Source organism: Saccopteryx leptura, chromosome 1 (assembly GCF_036850995.1).
Source record: "Saccopteryx leptura isolate mSacLep1 chromosome 1, mSacLep1_pri_phased_curated, whole genome shotgun sequence".
Classification (NCBI taxonomy): domain Eukaryota; kingdom Metazoa; phylum Chordata; class Mammalia; order Chiroptera; family Emballonuridae; genus Saccopteryx; species Saccopteryx leptura.
Genome location: NC_089503.1, coordinates 30787052 through 30809604, shown reverse-complemented (window position 1 = coordinate 30809604; position 22553 = coordinate 30787052). Strand labels below are relative to the sequence as shown.

General features: G+C 37.7%; 1 protein-coding gene across 1 annotated transcript in view; it reads right to left on the bottom strand.

Annotated features, from left to right (window-relative positions):
• DCDC1 (doublecortin domain containing 1) overlaps positions 1-22553 on the bottom strand; it is a 394396-nt gene that overhangs the window by 272049 nt on the left and 99794 nt on the right.

Below are 22553 nucleotides of genomic sequence, written 5' to 3'. Positions count from 1 at the left end.
AATTTAAAAAAGGAAAATTAATTTGTTTGTTTTTATTTGAAATAATCATTTTACTTTTTCTTTTGAGTAGTAAATGTGTTTTTAAATAACAAAGGGTTCTTTTAATCTAGTCTTGCTTCCATCTGTAAATAATATAAAGTAAAACAATGTAGTCGATCACCATCATCATGCGGGAATGGGATGGTTGGCCAAAGAAACTAAGGAAAAGAAATGTTTTAAGGAAGAGCAAATAATTTGTCAACAAATCCTACAAACATGATAATTATTTGAGGTTATAATCCCAAATTTAGCATGTAGGCTCAAATCCTGTGAATCTTTACCATAAAATATATAAATAATTTTGCTACATTTCAAAGTTTCATAAGTTACTAATGTAAATATATATTAATTCAAGCCTTGTGGTTATGTAACATACACCTAAAAATAAGTTAATTTTCTTGTTATGGAAATATTATAATTATAATATTTATTTTTTACTTTTTTAAGCAAACATTTTTATTTTAGAATAGATTTAAGTTTTTCAGAAAATTGTTTTTGAGAGAGAGAGTGACAGGAAGGGAGAGAGAGAGAGAGAGAGAGAGAGAGAGAGAGAGGGAGGGAGAGATGAGAAGCATTAACTGGTAGTTGCTTCACTTTAGTTGTTCATTGATTGCTTCTCATACATGACTTGACTGGCGATCAGACCTTGGGCTGAAGAAGTACCAGCGACCCCTTGCTGAAGCCAGCTACCTTGGGCTTTCAAGCCAGTGACCTTTGGGATCGCGTCAAAGAGCCCATGCTCAAGCCACAGACCCCACGGTCAAGCCAACGAGCCCCACTCAAGCCTGTGACTTCGGGTTTAGCACTGGCGATCTCAGCATTCTGACTCAACACTCTATGCCAGGGGTCCCCAAACTTTTTACACAGGGGGCCAGTTCACTGTCCCTCAGACCGTTGGAGGGCTGGACTATAAAAAAAAACTATGAATAAATCCCTATGCACACTGCACATATCTTATTTTAAAGTAAAAAAACAAACAAACAAACAAAAAAAAAACGGGAACAAATACAATATTTAAAATAAAGACCAAGTAAATTTAAATCAACAAACTGACCAGTATTTCAATAGGAACTAGGCTCCTCTCACTGACCACCAATGAAAGAGGTCCCCTTCCAGAAGTGCGGTGGGGGCCGGATAGATGGCCTCAGGGGGCCGCATGTGGCCCGTGGGCCGTAGTTTGGGGACCCCTGCTCTATGCACTGCACCACCACCAGTCAGACTAGTTTTACAGAAATCTTGTTAAGCTAGTTCCCATATGCTCCAAATTCAGTTTCCTCTATCATTAAATTACATTTTCCATTAATGTGCAATCTTTGTCACAAATAGCAAGCATTAATATATTATCATTAACTTAAGTCCATACTTTATTCATATGTCCTTAGTTTTGCCTATTCCAGGATCCCATCCAGGGTATTACATATTTAGGCATCATATCTCCTTAAGGCTTCTCTTAGCTGTGACAGTTTCTCAGACTTCTTTTGTTTTTGTTGATCTTAAAAGTTTTTGAGGGTACTGGTCAGGCATTTTTGTAGAATGTCTCTCAGTTGAAAATGATTCACAGACTTCATGTTCTTCAATTGCTCTCCTGATTAGATCAGTGTTATGGGTTTGGGGGAGAAAGAAGAGAGGTGTAAAGTGCTATTCTCATCCCATCATATCAAGGGGACACACATGGCTCATCACTACCAACATCAGTTTTGATCGCCGGCCGAGGGAGTCTGCGTCAGGGGTTCCCACAGTCAAGTTACCCTTCCTCAGTAGCACAGTCTACCATAAAGGAGTGGAGAGTTATGCTCTATATCCTTGAGGAAAAAATATCTACATAAATTATTTGGAATTGTTCTGCACAGATTTATCTATTCTACCTCATTTATTTCTTAATTTGGTCATTTTTAATCATTATAAATTCATGGATATTTATTTTATACCTTACATTATAGTCTAAAACAACTTTATTTTGTTGTTCAAATTATTCCAGCTTTGGCTACTGGGAGTTCTTTCAGTTAGCTCCTATGTCTCTTTGACACAATTGTGCTTTTTAGGCAGTTTCTTAAATTAGGCACTATAAAACCCTCCAAGCTTATCTCATCTATTCCTGCCCTAGTCCTAAAACCTGCCAATTCTCCAAAGATCCCTGATTTCTTTTATTGAATAATGGAATTAGAAACCAAAATCTGAACACTAAAAGGTATTATTACATTTAGGCGGTCTCAGCTGACAGAGCAAGGAAATGTACATGCATTTACTAAAGTATGTATATACAATATCTATAAACATTTCTATATGTAACCATCTGTATCTATATTAGGCTAACTAAATTAATACACCAAAGTCTCCAAATTCTAATCTACCACCACCACATGGAGCATCCCTGCCTTCTTCCCTTGCTTGTTTGTAACTTCCCACTCCCACAGTAAGACATCTAACTCTGACCATCTGCCATCTATTTACTTAATTATTCAATTCCAATATACATATAGTGTTTCCAGAATTGTTATCACAGACCACTGAGATAAACAACTATCAATAGAATATGTGTCTACGTGCAATTCATTTTGCATTTAATTTTACCAATGTCACTTATTCCAGTTACTTAAACAATCATCTTCCCACCCTCATCAGTGAAGTTGTTTCATATACCTATAATAAATGTGACTCTTTTTTCCCCCTTCTTTTCCGAGAGGAAGGGAGACAGACTCCCGTATGCGCTCCCCACTAGATCCACCTGGCAAGCCCCCTACCAGACGGTGCTCTGCCTATCTGGGGCTGTTGCTCCACAACCAACTAAACTGTTTTTAGCACGTGAGGCAGAGGCTCCATGGGAGCCATCCTCAGTGCCTGGGACAACTCACTCGAACCAGTTGAGCCTTGGCTGTGGGACAGGAATACAGAAAGAGAGAGAGAGAGGAGGGGTGGAAAAGTAGATGATCACTTCTCCTGTGTGTCCTGACCCAGAATTGAACCCGGGACATCCACACACTGGGCTGATGTTCTACCACTGATCCAACCAGCCAGGGCCACAGGTGACTCTTTTGTCACAGTCTACATTACATCCTGGAATCTTTTTTTAAATTTGCATACATGATGGTGCACTCCTGCTGTAAAGATCTCTGGGTGTTTATATCAAATTTAGCATAGAATTTATTTCTGTATTTGAATTTATTTCACAGCATTGAAATGACTCTGTTCCATACATAAAATAATTGTAAATAGTAATAGTTTTAAAATAGGTTTCCTAGAAATTTCAGGATATTTTTCAACAAAACAAATCTAAAAACTTGAAAGAGGAATAAAATAAAACATTTATTTCAAAGTTGCATCACTAACATTATGAAGCAACTGCTTGAATTTCTAATTATAAGTATTAAATTTAGATTTAAAAAACATCTAGAACTTACAATAAGTAATGAAACAGTCTAATTTATGTCCTGGTAGCCATACACAGTAGAGTAGGTCCTAAGTTAATTCTAGTTAAAAGGGAAATGAATAGATTAAACATAGGACTGCATGTTTTACTGCTATAAGAATACTATACATATTGGACTGTACCTTTGATAGGATTTTACAATGATGTGACATGGTTCTCAGTAAGTAAATTTTAGACCATGGTAAGCAGATTTATTATGTAAATTCACCTGGCATTAAACTGAGCAGGGTACATAAATAAAAGATAGAGCTTGTTATAAGTTTTATTTTTCAAACAGAGCTCAAATTACTTTAAAGGTCACTCTAGCAATGCAACTTCCTAATCAATGACATATTTGAAAGAAATTCAAATCTAAACATACACAGTACATATAAAAACAAATAGCTAATTCCCATAATATGCAGATTTACAAATTAACAAGAAAAATATTAAAACACTTAATAGAAGTGAGCAAAGGATATGAAGAAAATGTTTGCAAGAAGTGAAATTTCAAAATGCCTTTTTAACATATAAAAAGATGTTTGACATCATTTATAAGCGAGAAATGCAAAATAAAACCCAGTGAGATTGCCTACCTATTCGATTGACAAAAGCTAATACCACTGAGATATCATCAGTGGGTAAGGGAAATAGACACTCTCATGTACTGTTATTTTGGGAAGGTAATTTGATAATATCTATAATAATTTTGTACTTTTTTCAGTTAGTAATTCTACCTCTAGTAATACTATCTATAGATACTCACTCAAGGCCCCAACAGGTGCGTTCAGGAATATTCATTCCAGCATAGTTTGTAGCCACCAAAGATTGTATATAAACCAAATGTGTATCCATAGGGGACTGGATGAAATGATGGTACAGCCGTACACTACAAGGCAGATATGTGAGATTTGAAATGCTTCTCACAATACACGATCAATGGGAAAGGGTACTACAGAGTGTAAATAACATGCTACAATTAATGGAGAATAAAAGGAAAAGAAGGGGGGGAGGAGGAAGAGAGAAAGAAAAATGGTATCTATTTATCAGCTTGCTTCTGAGTGGAACATTCTGGAAGGCCCCCAGAGGACAAATAACAGTGGTTGCTTCTGGAGGTTGGGATAAAGGTAGACTTCTTTTCTCAATACACTCTTCTGCAGTATTTGATTCTTTCTTACCAAGTGAATGCATTCTCTTTTTTCACCTAAAAGAAGTAGTTTCTTAAAAAGATTAAGGAATATTATTCATAAAATGAATGGCTATGTACTTTAATTAACTCCCTTCAATGAGTTCAACCAAAAAAGCTAAAAATAAAAAAACCTTCAGTTTAGTATAATCAGGAAATAATTTACTTAAGCTATTGTGTAATATCCAAAATTAGGGAACAAGGGTGAGATCAATGTTTTTCACTGGGACCTTTTAGATTGTTTAAGGTTTTAGCCATATGCAATTAAAGAAGCTGTACCTTAGATTACACAGAATGAAGTTCACCTGGCAGTACTAGTGAAGCGCTGGGTTTTCTGCAGCATGTTCATGTTCAACATTGACACATAACCTAAACATCTGAAGATGTACTTTAGTACTATCTTCTACAATATATATGTATATATTGTTTGCAAATATATAGACACATATATGTGCCTGTATAAAGAACTTATATATCTGTATAACCCTTTAAATATAATTTGAAGTACTAATGAAAAACATTCTTCCCTCTCAGAGTGGCCTCTCATTTCCTCTCCAGCAATTCAGATCCATTCTTCACTTCATGACAATGGAGAACTAGACCTCTTCCATACACTCTTTACTGATTAACCAAGCCTGACAGTGACTAAATCTTTTATTTATTCATTCAACAAATATTTAAGAGCTGGTGATTTGTGAAGCGCTGGGTGTACAGGGAAAGGAAAAGCAAACATATACTCAGAGCCTAAAGTCCATCAAAGGACATGGATTTTTTTTTCCATTGATGAGAGGGGGGGGAGGGCAGGGGAAGGGAAAGAGAGAGGGAGAGAAGCATCAACTCTTGTTCCACTTAGTTGTCCCTCTAGTTGTGCACTCATTGGTTGCTCTTCATACGTGCCCTGACTGGGGGTGGAACCACTACCTCAGTGTGCCTTGATGGCGCTTTATCCACTGAGCCACCCAACCAGGGCCAGTTGTTTGGGTTTGTTTTTTAATCATTTAAATCTAGTTTTGATCAGTGCCACAAAGTAGAGACTGCCCTGTGCTGGGCAGTGTGGAGTCCGGGGTGTATGAGTAAAGAAGAGAAGGCCAGTGTCGCTGAGGCCAGTGGCATAAAGAGGAAGGCAGTGGATAACGAGGCTGGGAAGCAGGGGGAGGCCCTGTGAGCCATGTCCAGGCCACACCAATCCCCTCATTCTAGGCACCTCAACTCTGATTTAGCCACTTTCACTGGAGTATATTTGCCTTCATTAATATATCACTTTATCTTGAGAATGTTGATTTTTGTCTTTTCAGGTAAATTACAAGTTGCTAAGGGGCAAAACTATACCTAACTATGCTGGGACGTTGCTGTGTTTCTGTTACCCAGTAATAGTGATCACCTTTATTTGTGAGCATTAAGTGAGTGAATAGTCATTAAATAAGTTCATAAATAAGTTAATAAAGCAAATGTATGTGCTATTGTTTGCCTCGTGTCTCACTCCCCGGCCAGGCTGTAAGCTCCATGAAGGCAAGAGTCACAGTTGTCTTATCTCTGTGAAAGATGCCTGGCACATAATAAATGCTTAACACATGCTTTTTTTATTTTTAATAAAGAGGAAGTGGAGAGGGGGGAAGAGTGGGACAGAGGGCCAAAGGGAAAGAGAGAGAGAGGCACACCATTATGATCAGCCTATGATTTTCTCATTAACAGAACACTGAGCTTTGTGCCTGGTTGAAACAGTGAATGGCCCAGGCTCTTTTGCAGACAGACATGGCAGTGATCTATACACACAAACTGTGGGACTTCCAAAAAAAGTCTTTATCCCCTACTGTTCTTTCTCTTTCTTGATTCTTGGAATACACATGATGACTAGAGGTCCAGTAGTTTTCGTTGGACCATGAAAGGGAAGCCAGGGAATCTCAGAACTTCAATCTGATATCCTAGAGCTTCTGAACTAACACTAGCAACTGCCTCCCAACAGACTTCTTATCAGATGATTTAAGCCACAGGTAAGTAGGTTGTCTGTGATACTGCAGTCAATTATAACACTTATTAATACAGTCTATGAAATGAATGCCATGAATTTCTGTAGGTGGAACTATTATGCAACTATATTTCACTCCTCTAGTGGTGAAATGGGGGTTGGAAAAGATACATAAATTTGTTGAAGCATAAATCTAGGAAAAATCATTGGATGTCCAAGGAAACATATCAACAGAAAAATAACTCTTACCATAAATCACCAAAAAATCATTAGTTTAAATGTTAACTTGTTCAAAGGTTTTTTTCAGTATATATTATGTTTTAATTCTCAAACATCACCCTAAAAAGTTTAATAAGGCAGCCTTTCATTTGTCATGGATTTGCCACTTAATTACCTAGACTCTTCTTTTTTTCTTATCCCTTACACTTTCCCAGTGAGCAAGCCTTTGTGAAAATTCTCGGATTACAACTTTGCTTTCTATATCCAGGAAAACCACCCTGGGCTAGGCTTCCACCTTCTAATCCATAATTACTATAATTGCTTTCGAAATGGTCTTTCCAGCTCCCTCATCTTATCCATCTATCCCATCTCATCTCAAATCCTTCCATTTCATTATGTCCTTTCTTGCTTTTACAGCACTGAGCACAGACTCTTAACCACACGCTTATATTTACTCTTGTATGTTTTAGCTCTCTACTAAATGGTATCATCATGAGAAGACACATGCTCATACTTCTCCATACTTCTTCATTGGAACTTCACATTAGAACCACCTGGAGAGCTTTTAAAAAAATACTGATGCCTCAGGCTGATTTTAAAGATTCTGCTTCAATTAATCTGGGTGAGGCTCTGGCACCTATATCTTTTTAAGAACCTACCAGCCGCCACCCATCAAATAAGCACTGGAGAGACAATAGTGAAGAAGCAGACAATAAGTTTTATACTCCAGTCACTTCATGCCTTTCTTCAGATGATGCCCCTGGGTAAGTGTACTCATATACACACACATGCACACACACCTATGAAGTCCCCTCAAATTTAATTATCCATCTTTTGAGTTTGAAATCAAGTCCCACTTCCTTTGTGACTCATTCTTTGGTGACAACTATCAACACCGACTTACCTGTCCTTTAATTCCACATGGTGTACACACCCACCCCCAATCTCTTTAAGCACCTTTGGTTGTTATTTTCTTCTGTAACACACAATTAGCATCTCACTACATGCTGTCAAGCAGTTCATCTGTAAAACAAGCACGTGGCCTCACTGACCTCAAAAGTCACTTCCTTGAACTCTAACAACCTATAAATTTGTGCTATGTCTGAACCGCCCAACTTGGCATTTATTATAGATGCTGTTGCCCATTAATTATTTAATATTTGTATTTTTTTCTGTTGCCAACTAAAGTAAAGGTCCCTTAAAGGAATGTGGTTCTATAGATTTATGGTATAGCCCTACCATCAGCACAACGCTAAATGCTTAGACATAAACAGACTGGTACACTAAGCCAGACTTAATATAGTATAAAAAATGGAAATGAGTGAAGGCAAATCCTTTGAGGAAGCAGTTTTCTAACAATAAGGAGAGTGGGTTTGAAGACAGACTGACTGGGTTATTCATCCAGCTCTTATACTTACTGGATAGATAGTAACATTTCCTAAGGAAATTATTTACTATCCCTCAGAATCAGTTTTCCCACCTGTAAAAAGGAATTAATGATAGTACCTACTCATAATGTTATGGTGAGGATTAAATGAGAATACACACACACATGCACATACACGTAACACAGTACCTGGCATGTAATATTTAATAAATGTTTATTATTGGTTGAGTAAAGGCAATAAAATAATTAAGATGGAGGATTAAAATAATAAAATAAGCCTTTGACGACTATGGTGAGACTGGAGATATAGATTCAGATAAGTTTAATAATTGAATTAATTTGAAGTTGCTGTTCAAATAAAATGAAGCACCTACTTAGAGCAAGGCCCTTATCTTAAGCTCTTGTGGCCTATAAGGTGGACAGAGAACCAGGCTAAAGGATAACTCATACATTCCCCTGTTCCTTTCCCTCTTTGTCGTTACCCACACAGAGGAGGGCAGTGGAATTATTCATTCACTCACGCGCTCATTCATTCAACAGATATTTATTAGTATTTGCAAAATACTGTACTGGGTGCTGAATTATAAAAGTGAGTTTTTCTTTCATGAGCTTGTGGTATAGTTAGGGAGATAAAGTATGTGTATAAACAAAGCAGAAATAGGAAGCAGAAAGCCGCACCTCACATAAGAGGTGCATACATAAATCACTGCAGAAGTTCATAGGAGGGAGACATAAGGGAGGGTTTTCGGGAAAGGGTCACAACCAAGCTGGGCCTTGGAGAGACAAAGATTTGGGTTAAGGAGCATTTCTGTCTTCCCTGGGTGGAAGCAGCATAAGCTAAGGCCCAAAGAATAATACGTGGAACACATATGTGGGGTGGATGCAGGTAGGGAGTGGGCAAAGATGGCCGAGGTCGTCACTGCTTCCAGATTGAGTTGGGACATCTGAACATTGTTTTTCAACCCTTTGGCAAAACCCATATCTTATTTTAAAAGAACAATAATATTCCTCAAATAAAACATCTTAAATTCCATTCAATTGAAGAATAATAACAATAACAGATTTATATTTTAATATCCTGTAGTCTGAAGTTTCACCTAGCCATCAAAACCACACAGAGTAGCACCACATTCTATAAAAACAAATGAACCTCGCATGAAAGATTTCTGTTGCCTACTTTACTCCTATTCTTTGTCTGAGCATGAGAAGCTATTGGGATCAAAGCTTCAGTAATTGGACTTAAAAGGCTGAATGAGAAAAGAATCCTGGTGTGACAGTTCTGAATCTCTACAGTACCCAGACCCATGAGGAAAGACCACTGGATCCATCACTGAAACAGGAGTAGGTCAACTTTTTCTTTAAAGGGCCATGTAATAAATGTTTTCGATTTTGCTAGCCATACTGTTTCTGTTGCAACTATTTAATTCCGGCATTGTAGAACGAAAACCGTCTATACAAATGAACATGGCTGTATTTCTATAAAATTTTATTTACAAAAACAGGTTGCAGGCCAGATTTGGTCCATGGCTTGCTAATCCTTGGTTTATGACCACTAATATTTATTTCTCTCTCAACCTACAGGTCTATTGCAGGTTAACTGGATAGATCATATCTCTTCACTCCAGAGCCCAAAATGATGGAGCAGCCACTATCCCCACCAGTTGCAGTGGCAGAGAGGAGGAAAGTTCTGAAGAGTCTCCCAAGGAAATAAATGGTCCATTCTAGAAGTGACAATCATTTCCAATTACAACTGACTGAAGAGAACTAGTCACATGACTCAACCAGTCACCAGAAGCTTCCGAGTGCAATCATACGATGTCTAAAAAGCAGAGGGCCGGAAATATTTGGCAAGGAGCATCTGTGACTGCTAGAACCTAGTTTAAATCAAAGATTGTTCTAGGAAAAGTTTCCTTCCATTCAAACAAGTTTCATGTGTATAGACAGCACTGACAAATTGTAGCCCATCAAGGCAAGCTTATAGACATTTCAGCTGATGTAATAATCATTCTAAATAGATATAGTTGAAAGACTCATGATCTCTCAAAAGATTTATTCTTCTGTGAGAAATTTATTTGGCATATTTCACTTTACATAATACATTAAGAAAGAGTAATTGATAAAAGAGAAAACAAGTAATTGAATGAAAAACTGATGGTCAGAGTGACAGATTTCCATCATGTAAAATGTGCAAAATAGCTTCGACACACATATCTATAATTATAGATATTATCATGCTTCTTAATAATTTTTTTAATTATATATTTTCCCTATTATCTAAACTTCAGATCCAAGATGATACCTTCTAATATCTATCAACCAGCTTTTTCTTTCTTCTACCTTTTGAAAAAAAGTAATTATCAGCTTCAGTCTAAGAATTCTAAGATTATTTTATTGTAAAGATAGACACTAGGAGTTCTATATTAATTTTTAAAAGAATTATAGGCATTTCTTGCAATGGAAATTTACCGTTAAATTAATGAAATTAGGTTGAAAATAGGATTTTCTAGCCATACTATTGCTTACCTACTGACATTAATTTAAAGAAGTCCATAAACTTGTACTTACAAAAAAGGACTTTCCTTTTCTGTATGCTAATATACTAATAACAAATAATATAATTCCAAAGAAATGAGGCACATATAAAAAAGGAATGAGAATCAAGTGACCATGGAGACTGAAGGCTCGAGACTGACTGACTTTCAAAATCACATTGCTAGTCTAATTTTTAATTTGGGAAGACATTTTTTACAATGAAAACTACAGAAAGTAAACTTACTTTGTAAAGATAAGTTATAAATATAAAAAAGTGAGGAGGAATTTGGAGTGATCCCATAATTAACTCAGTATATGACATTATCACTGATGCCCATTCACCTATGTACAGAAAAAAAGTTTTAAATTTAAAGTTCTGAGAAATAGACTTGACTGGATACCTCCAAAATCCTTACTTCTCAACAATGACCACTTGCCATATCCAAAATATGAAAATACTATAATCAATTCTATAAGATTTCCCTACACTTACCTATCCATAAACTAAGTCTCTCTCTCTCTCTCTCTCTCTCTCTCTCTCTCTCTCTCACACACACACACACACACACACACACACACACCTTTTTAGATACCTGAAGTTGGCAGCCCCCCATAAAGAATCTAACCAAGCTTTCATCATGTCAGATGTATAGATTCTTCAAAGGAAGACCCAATCTCATTAATGTGGTCTGTGTAATTATGCTTTGAAATAGCATTATGTGGCTTTCTTCATTTGAACACCACTTAATTCACAATTTCACAGATGTTATTTTTTGAAATAAATCTAGGGTTATGTTCTACTCTCCAAAATATGATACTTTTTTATGCCGTACCAGTTTAGAAAACTCTGAAACATATCAATACATAGCCACAAAGGTTGTGAACTTCTTGCGTGAAATAGTCTTTTGAATCATAAGGCATATAAATAAACTTCCACCCCTGGAGAAATTTTCAAGAATTCTTGCTTATTGGGTGTTTCTAGAAACTTCACTTTGAAAGAACAAAGGGAAGTAAGTTCCAAGATAGCTATGAGATGGACTAAAGTTACCAATTTTAAAGATCATACATAGCTGTTATGTGTGATGAAAAACAATTGTACTTAGATTTGTGTTTTGTAGCTAAGGAAACCAGGCAATTTTATTAAGGCAGGGAGACAACAGCAGCTGCCTTTGAGGTTATAAAAAATTTATTCATTTTCTTAAGAAATAATATTGATTATCAGTTAAATGTAGGCACTAACCTAAGCTCTGGGAACATAATAGTCTCTGTAGCAATTTTTTTTCTTTACTTCTTTGTATTTTTGTATGATTGCACTTCTAAAAATCTCTTTTTAAATTCCTTTAAAAAAAATCATCCAATATCCAAGCTCCTTTTCACTGCAGGGGTAATTGAGGACTTCTAATCCGTCTCCCCCTTGGACCTTCCTGGGACCACGGGGTGCAGACACGTGAGAGTCAGCCCCGGGGGGACCCCCGTCTGGACGCTCCATCTGGGGTGAGTTACCTAAAGACACAAAAAGCCTCTGCTGCCCCAGGAGTCCGCACATTTTCCAAGCCTCTTCCTCCATTTTTTTTTGTTTATTCTCTGTTACTCCAATACTTTTTGTTTTATTTTGATTAATAAAGCTGAATTCTGCATATTATAATTGAGACCCCCTGACTATCTCAATCTCTGTGAAGGACATAATCGAAGTATTGGAGTCACATTCAAGATATATAGTGAGAATTCATAGAGAAATCTCTAGTTTTTTAAAATGATCTACGTTACTCACCACCACTCAGTAGCTTCCAAAACTCTGCTCATCCATCTGCAAGAAGAGTTTAGACTCATTGTCAAGGCAGTAAATTGCATGGAAGACAAAATGACAATATATCAAAACCTGGTTATCAGCCTTGCCTTAAGGTCTGGATGCCAATCACACAGTTATGTTCCTCACTGAGTTTTGTTAGGTGTTAAAAGAAAAGGAGCTTGGCTGGGTCTATAGTGAAGACTAGAGTTGCCACAAAAGAGGCCACCTGCTAGAGCGTCGGCCTAGCGTGCGGAGGACCCGGGTTCGATTCCCGGCCGGGGCACATAGGAGAAGCGCCCATTTGCTTCTCCACCCCTCCGCCGCACTTTCCTCTCTGTCTCTCTCTTCCCCTCCCGCAGCCAAGGCTCCATTGGAGCAAAGATGGCCCGGGCGCTGGGCATGGCTCTGTGGCCTCTGCCTCAGGCGCTGGAGTGGCTCTGGTCGCAATATGGCGACGCCCAGGATGGGCAGAGCATCGCCCCCTGGGGGGCAGAGCACCGCCCCTGGTGGGCGTGCCGGGTGGATCCCGGTTGGGCGCATGCGGGAGTCTGTCTGACTGTCTCTCCCTGTTTCCAGCTTCAGAAAAATGAAAAAAAAAAAAAAAAAAAAGAGAAAAAAAAAAAAAAAAAAAAAAAAAAAAAAAAAAAAAAAAGAGGCCACCTGCTTCAAAACCGGGATCACCTTGGAGGAGTCTGGGATGTTTAGCAGGTAATCTTAGGTTGTTAATACACAGAACCTAAACTTCCAAGGGACAAGCATTCAACATCATTACTCATTGCAATAATTATATCAAACACTTTAAGCGAAATGACAACTGTGAGTATAGAAAATTGGTGATAAAAATCCCCTTCATTTGTTCATTTGGGTGATGCTCACAAATACCTTCTCACTGTCTCCCGGCTTCCACTCCTGCACCCATTCCCCAGGGGAGCCAGGGCAGTCCTCTTGAAATAGAGTATAAGGTAGCTCATTTAACACCCCTGGTTAAGGTGTTCCAAACACTTTACAGCACTCGTGCCATGAAATCACAGCCTCCGACTTACCAGCCTCAGATAACGTGGTCCCTGCCTGTTCTCAGGGCTCAGCCCTTGCCACTCTCCCTTACTTAATTTCCTTCTTGTTTCTCCACAAACACCCCACATTCTACCTGGAGTCTTCTGCATTGCTGTTCCCTTTATTTCTGCAGTGTGACAAGATCATCCTTGTCCTTCAAGTCTTGGCTTAAATGCCATTTTCTCAGAGAGGCCCTCCTGGGACCAGCCCTGGGTTCGGTGTGTGCCCCACCACAGGTCCACGAGGCCACCTATCTGTGCCTTGTCACCGTGGCTCTTTAGCTATTTGCCTTGCTTCCCGGCCAGATTGGCCCTAGCAACCAATCATTCAAGTTCTCCTAGTCACAAAGTTCTGCCCACAGCCACCACAGCAGACTTCAGAAGCCAAGGAGCCCCACAGACAGGGCCAACTAACAAGATGTGAGCACCACACCTACCTACTGGCTGTCCCAGACTCTGAGTCTGGCTTTGCCAAAGGTCACCTGGTGGAATATGCAGGCAGTTAGTTAGCAGAAATTAGAGGCAGCAAGGAAGCAGCTGATCAATCACTCAGCCTTACCCCCTACCCTTCTATGTGATGCTCTGGAAGACAGAAACTTCGTGCAACCCTTCAGGAAACATCTGCAAGACAAGCACCCAACTCTATCTGCTGCAAACCCGTGACCAGTTTGGCATTGCATCCCTCTGAATAGGCGCACCTTCCTTCTCTGTCTCTCTTCCCCTTTTCCTGCGCTGTCGCTTCTGTGGAATTGTATCCCCATTAAAGCATCATCGGGCAAGCCTTTATCTCAGGCTCTCTGTTCTAAGGACCCCAAGATAAAATGGTCACAAAATTTTAATTCATTTCCTGAGACGTCTTGTTAACTCATTGTTTATATGTTTATTCCCTATCTCCAGCCTCCCTGAGCCACGGTTCCCCTACCCCAACATACCCAGCATGTGAAAGCTTGAAACTCTTTGACCACAGACATTTTATCTATCTGTTCTCTAGTGCTTTGAACAGTGCCTGACACATAGTAGGTGATTAACTGACTGTGGGGCAACTAGAGAGTCAATGGGACTACATCTGTCTGGCTGATTATTGTGTCCTCAAGTCCAGGTATAGTACCTGGCATACTGCTGCCCTCAAAAAAATACTTTTGGCTTATTAATGAATTGAACAACACTAGCAAGATTAGCAACTAGAAATTATTAGCAAGAACAGGAAAAAGAAGTCACTCAAAGCTCCCAGTTACAATCTTCTCCTGAAAGCAGGTCAAAGAAAATAGACAAAACATATGTAGCAGAGTAAATAAGCAAAAAATAATAATCAGAACTTCACGAAGAAAATGATGATAGAAGCTTTAATATATATATATATACACACCCTGATAAATGTTTTTTTATCAGAAAGTCAAAAAGAAATCAAAGAGAATGTCCTGGATAAAATGGCCATGAACTTCATATATCAGCACAAAATGAAGTGATTGTTTTGAAACCAAGTCCCACACTAGTCAAAAAATCCAAATACACGGTTGCTGACCTTCAGAGTTGGTTAAAAAAAAATCACTCTTATCAGTCCAACTTTCACTTCTGTTGGTCACATAACCTCTCCCTGAGCTCCCATCATCACATCCTCTTCCGTGACTCTGACCCGCCTGCCTCCCTCTTATGAGGAACCTCGTGATTACCTTGGGCCCACCCAGAGATGCCAGGATGATCGCTCCATCTCAAAATCCTTAACTTAATCACATCTGCAAAGTCTCTTTTGCCATATGAAGTTATTGATACATATTCACAGAATGCAGGGATGTGGGGTGGGCATCTCTGAGAGGCCATTATTCAGCCTACTAAATTCATCAACGCTGACTGAAATAATCAGTGATCATGAAGGGCTCTTGTTGTTGTTTTATTCCTAGGTAGTCCTTCAAGTACGGTGGCCAGTAATACGAGGTAGTTGCACATACTGAACCACTTATTTTAAGATTATGTTCTACCCAATCAGTATGAAGAGTATCATATGGACCACTTATTTAATTTCACGAAGACAGCACATACTTTACCCCATGAGCCAGCTAGGAATGTTATTTTAGGAAGAATTACCCTTCCCTAAGGACCTGTATTATGGTTTAATTCAATAAGGTAGTTAACATATTATATTACCTAATCTTTCAACCAAAAAGGTTAGCTACATTATTTCTATTCATAGGCTCAGAGAAGATAAAATAACATGATAAAGGTCACAGGATTATTAAGTGGCAGAGCAAAGATTTGAACCCAGATGTGACAGTGAAAACTCTTTCTCCCCTGTACTATATATCCTTTCCATGTGAGTGTCTCACCTACAGATCAATGGGACACCTTTCCAGTCAGTAACTCTATAATTTTTTATTTCACAGCAGGAAATACTAGTAATTACATTATAAGTTATATGTTCTGTTCATGAACCAAAAAGAAAAAAATTTTTTTTTATTTCATCAAGTGAGTAGGCTTGTGGGAACTCCTGGGAGGAAAAGCAAGCCTGGAGACCTTTACTCCACGAGAAAATGACGGGAATTGTAAAGGCACCAAACAAAAGTGCAATTGTCACATTGTCATCTGTTAGATTTTTAGTAGCACTCCATGTTTCAAGTTAAGACTGTGATCAGGAACAAAATATGGAACGTGTTCAATCTATAAAAATTGACAGCAAAAGCAAAGTGGTGTCAATAAATATTCAAGATCATGCTGATCATTGCATACACGCAATTCTTGATCAATGTGCAGTATAGTATTTAATTCAATTCATTTACCCTAATTTAAGCAGTTCCCTATTATGGACATTGAGGTAATTTTCAAATTGTAACTGAAAACATAGTTATAATGAATGACATTGAATATTTAGTGTCAAATACTTGTTAACATAAATCCCCATTTTGATATATAGTGCCAAATCATTCTCCAAAAAATTGGCCTTGATTTATACGCCCACTAAGAATATATGAAAATATATATTTCACACTCCCACCAGCTCTACATATGAGCAAACTTTTTAGTCATTATCACACTGTAAGGTGAAAACTTACATCATGTTTTGAATTCCATTTTTAAGTTATCTGTGAGTTCAATTAACATTATGCAATATTTTCATGCCATTTGTGTTTCTTTTTTTGTACATTTATTATTTATATACTTGGTTTATTTTTCTATTGTCCATTTATCTCTCCCTGACTTGAAAGAGCTCTACATATTCAGAAATTAGACCTTTGTCATGTGTGTTGCAAATTCTGTCTCTAGTCTATCATTTTTCTTTTTATTTTCTACTTTAATGATAAATTTTACTAAGTTTTTACCTCAAGCAGATATTATCAAGGAAGATTAAAGAGTGTTATAGAGGTGCAAATATAATGTCAAAAGGTATGAAAAGGGTGGTATAGATGAGTACTGTGAACTCTAAAACAAAAATGTTACTGTCAGTGATACAAGATCCAGGTCAATGGGCGGATTCTATGTGTGTTAATCAGTCCTTTTCCCATAGCGAGCATGGAGCTGTGAGGCTAGATGAAAGAGCAAACTTGGATGGAGGCCATGAGGAAAAGAGAATGTCTATGAAGGGTTATGTTTAAAATGCAGCAAAGAGGTGAAGGAATGAAGGATGGAGAATACCAGCCCACTCGGAATTCTCAAGATATTGCACATTTGCCATATTCTGTGGCCTTTGCTTGACCGTACATTGTCCTTTATCTGATATGCCCCCTTTATCACCGTTTCACCTGTCCAATATACACTATTATGAAGAAGCATATTGTGTACATAACCAGGGGCTAGATTTTAAACCTCGTTGTGTCTCCTGACATGTTCAGCACATGTAGGTCCTCTGTAAGTACACAGGCTTCTCTACATCAGTAAATGGTACAATTTGATCAAACAAATGAGAAACCAGGGACCCACACCCTCCTCTTCCTTATTCAGCCAATCACAAAGTTTCACCAACTCTGACTTAGCAAAGTCCTTCAAATCCTCCTTTGTCTCTTCACTCATACCATCTCAATTCAGATCCTCATCAGTGCTCACTTGGATTATTGCAACAGCCTTCTATTCTTTCTGCTTCCAAAATTAACCTACTCTGATCTATCCCTTTTGTAGTGACAATTTTTTTTTCCTAAAAATGTAATTCTAACACTTTCCTTTCCTGATTAAAACCCTTTATTGAAAAACTCCTTAGCATGACACACAAGGACTTACCAGTAACAATCCAGTGTCTGCTTGTCTTTCCAGCTGTGTGTCCCACCTAATCTTTCTCCACTAAACTGTCCCAACTATATATCCAACTGTATCAGTTATACACTTAGAGGCCCCAATATACTCCACTGCTCCACTAAGCTACGATTCCTTGGCATAAGCTATTCCTCTGGCAAGAATTTCCTCCCACTTTTCACAATTCAGCTTAAACATCTTTTCTTCTAGTTAGCCTTCCCTGATACGCGCACACACAGAAAATGCATAACTTTCTACTTCGCACTACCAGAGTACCTGGTCAGGATCTATATTATAACAATCGTTAAATCATGTTGAATGTATTTACTTATAGGACTTCCCCAACTAACCCATGACCATCTTAGGTCAGTTCCCAGAACTTTCATTTCTGTATATTTCACTCTGACTACCTGGGACACACACAGGTATCAGTAAATGTTTTTTGAATAAATGCGTAGATATTTGTCAGTTGATTGGCCTGTTTACCTTTTCCTTATCTCTCTAACTATATGGCGGTAGAACCCTGAAAGTGAACTTCCCTCCTGCTATGTGCCAGTTTGTTAGATTCCACGGCCAGTTGTAGCAATGGCAGAGAGAATACAAAGGAGAATAATCCTATTTGCCCCAAAACTCTGTCATATTCTGGCATACTCATTTCCACCCCAGTGAGCACCTCAAACTAGACAGTAAAATACTGTATCTGAGCTTGCAAGGGTAATTTAAAAGCCCTGCCAGAGGTTCAGAAGTGTTTGTGGGGAAGTTATGACGGCTGGAAAACATGAACAACAGAAAGCTATTTAGAGTACCCCATAGACAAGGTGAAGGGGTGTGAAATTTTCTAGCTGCTCAATGCATCTCAGGGTCACAGACTCCACAGAGTAGATGCAAGGTACTAAACAAGGTCAGGTTACCCTGCATCTAAGTGTTTGGGCCACAAGTGATACAACCTGATTTCATATTTTGAAAGCGATGCTTATAAAGTGCTACTCAAATATTGTGTTGTAATACCAGAATAATAGGGTCTCTAGGCTTCTGATCAGTAAAAATTGACTGTTAGCCCCTGAGGGTGGGGACTTGCCTGTAAGATTTTGTTAACAATGATTGCGGTTCTCATTTATGCACTAAATCCTTTTACTATATTCTTTAACGTTGACCCTTTAACATTCCTGGTCAACAAATCTAAAAGAAGAAAATGATCATATGGCTCTATTATCCATAATGACAGAAATACTACAAACATGGGTGAAGTTGAGAAGCTTCCCTAGAGAAGAATTCTTGCACCTAGCTTTTAAGAGTCGAAAGCCCCAAGAGTGACTGTAGAGGTCAAACCCCTCAACATTGAATTCTGACAAATTAGTGAGGCAAATTCTCAGCTAAAAAATATTTCAGCTCAACCTGTTCAGTCTCCTTATTTAGAGATGCAAGAAACTGAGCCTGAAAGCAAAGAGACACAGCCAGGTTAATAGAGTGGCCAGTGGCAGATACTGGTCCCCTTCTACTCAAGTGAGATACCAGAAGGAAAAACTCCCACTTCTGCTTCCTGTCTATTTACAAGCTTCTTCAAAACCTTTCATAAAAATCTGTTGATGTATAAAAACAGCCATTAAATTTTATTCTTGGGGATATACTAAAGATAAATACTGTGCAAAAATATTCTTATGATATATAATAGTTTTGTTTTCTGGGGTATTTCCAACAACTGGAATAGTCCCTGGTACATGGTGGATACTTGATAAATATTTGTTAAAGGAATTGAATCAAAAACCCAATAATGAGGTTTTTTATATATCTAGGAAACTATAGCACATGAATTTGAAGCTATTAATAATGACCAGAAAACCACAATAAGATACCACTATACATTCATCAAAGTGACTAAAATTAAAAAGATTGACAATACTAAGTGTTGATAAAGACATGGAATGACTGGAACACCCATACTCTGCTAAAAGGAGTATGAATGGGTTCAGCCACTTTGGAAAATGCCTTGTCAGTATCTATTAAAGTTAAACATATGCCTCCTTTATGTCCTAATAATTCTACTCTGATATATATATATATATATCTCCAAAGAAATAAGTAAATATATCCACCAAAGACAGCTTACAAGAACACATAATATTACTCCTAATAGTTAATAAGTAACTGGAAAGAACCCAAATATCTATTAACAGGAGAATGGATGAAGAAATTATGGTATACTGTAGTACTGCTTATAATGGATGCTGCACAAAAATATAAAAGAATAAATTGAGATATTCAACAAAATGGATGAGCTCACTTACATCATGCTGCACTAAAGAAGCCAGGCATCAAAGACTGTATACTGTACGATTCCATTTATATGAGGCTCAAGAATAGGCAACACGAATCAATGGTGATAAAAGTCAGAATAGTGGTGACCTCAGGGGATTGTCAATGAGAGGATGCAAGAAGAAATTGTCTGGACTGCTGGAAATGTTCTATATCTTAGTTTTGATAGGGTTACAGGGGTGAATTATATCTTTAAAACTTCATAAAGCAATATACTTATTATATTTGCCTTCTATAGATTATACTCAGTTTTAAAGAAAAATAATTTAAAAGCAAAGAAAAATGTAAATGCATAATGTTTTATAATAAATTAAGACTTCTCCCAAATACATATTCCCTCATTGCAAAGATGGAACATCATATGTTTGGGCATGAAATGTTAGATAATAATTTGGCTATTTGGTAATAAGTTTTATTCATTTATTGTATTTTTTTCTTTGTATGGTTGCTAAAGCTTCTTTTAAAGTCAGACTCCCTAAATTAATCCTAACTCATTGAAATCATTTAAAAGTTCCATTCGCCAGAAATGGGGCTATTTTGAGCTTCAATAAAAATAATAAGTCCAATGAATTAAAATACACAAAGTGTTTAAACAACTGAGTTTATAATTATAAAAAGAATATAACTGTTCATCTTTAGAAGATGATAGAAAACTAAATTTTAAAAAATTGGTAAATAAAAAGAAAAAATTAGAATTTATCTTTCCTCATCACTGGGTATCCAAGTAATATAGGAGCATCAGTGTCTCTATGTGAAATCATGCAAATTATTAAATAACAAATAAATTCTTATACCCATTTTGCAAAATCTAATGACTTAAAGGTTCTGAGCATTGAACATCAACAATCGCTAATATCACAAAGAAAGAAACAGCCATAACATATCTGCCTTCTCATGAAAGAATACTCTGCCACCTATAATTCTGCCAAAATATTTGGACCCGACTCTGATAAAGCCTTTGGATCCATAACCAATTTACAGAAAATATAGAGAGCAGAGGTACAGGTTAAACTCTACCCTAAAGATGCAATGAACAAAATCCAGACTGCAGAAAATTCTACAGGTCAAATAAACTAGGTTGTTCAACATATCATTTAAAAGGAGGGAATAAGAAAGACAGAAGGGAGAACTTGTACTTTAACACAGATTTTAAAACACTTGATAATTTTTACCAGGGCAAAAACATCGTTCATTAAGTCATTCATGTAATACCAAATTAGTTGAGTTCCTAAGTAAGCACTGGGTCATACAGAGTAAAGAGAAAAAGACAAATACAAAAGGTCCCTTTCCTGTGCAGGAAACATACAAGTGACTCTTTTTGAGTGATAAGGGAAAGTTTCACCTTTGTTCTGATCTCTCAGTAATATTGCAGCTTGTGAGATATCAGTCTGTATTTGTTCATATATTGTGACATATACATTCTCATAGCAATATGTGGCTTACTTCTCTAATTGAATTCTAAGCCTTTCTAGGTCACAGACTATGATTTCTATTTTTAATTTTTCTTATGAATTGTCCTTATGCAGGGTTCACAGAGAGCAAGTGCCTAATAAATAGGATTAACAAACAAAGTGATTGACTCATGCTCTTTGGAAAAATAATAGATGGCACAAAGTGTAGTACTCCAGCCCGCTGGGAATTATCAGTGTCACATGGAAGAAACCTACTTAAGACACAGACTTATATCAAGAGGGAGAGGGGGAGGCCTGTCAAGGGAAGCAAAGAAGACCTCCTGAATTTCCTTCTCCCTTAGCTTTTGTTGATCAGAAGTAGAACAGAGATAACAGGATTACAAGAGAGGGAGGCCAGGTGATAAGGGAAAAGAATGACTAGTGGCCATTTTGCTGACTTGGAGAAAGGGCTAATTTGGGTCAGTACAATTTTTTCTTTTGCTAATTAACAAGCACAAAGAAAGAGGCAATCTAGAACCTCTAGGCTAATTTTCTAAAGCCCATTCACATGCATTCCTTTGCGTCTGCACAAAGGTCACTCACTCACAGTTTCTTGGTGTTTGCATCCAAGAGACATTCCCTCAGGGCTTTTACCTAGAGCTCCCCAATTAAAGTCATAGAGGGTTCACGATTAAATGGGTGATTCCCTACAACAAAGGCCACCAGGTAAAATCCCATGGCCCTCTAATGGCTTCACCCTCCTGCAGAGAAAGCCATCATACTAGACACTGAGAGCCATTCACTAGCTCTTTGGGGAACTCACCAGAACACCTTACTCTGCTGACCATGCTGACTCAACAGAGAGAATCATTTACTTGATACCACACAGGCCCTGTGGATGAAAATGTTTTGCCTAAATTTTGGTTGCAGGACAAAGAAAAAATATTTTGAGAAAGCCTTCAATTCCAGTTCTTAATAGGAAACATGTAACAAGTCAATGACGACAGTGAACTGACCGGACAGTTCACATTCAGGCCTGGTGGACCAGCTCTTGATCA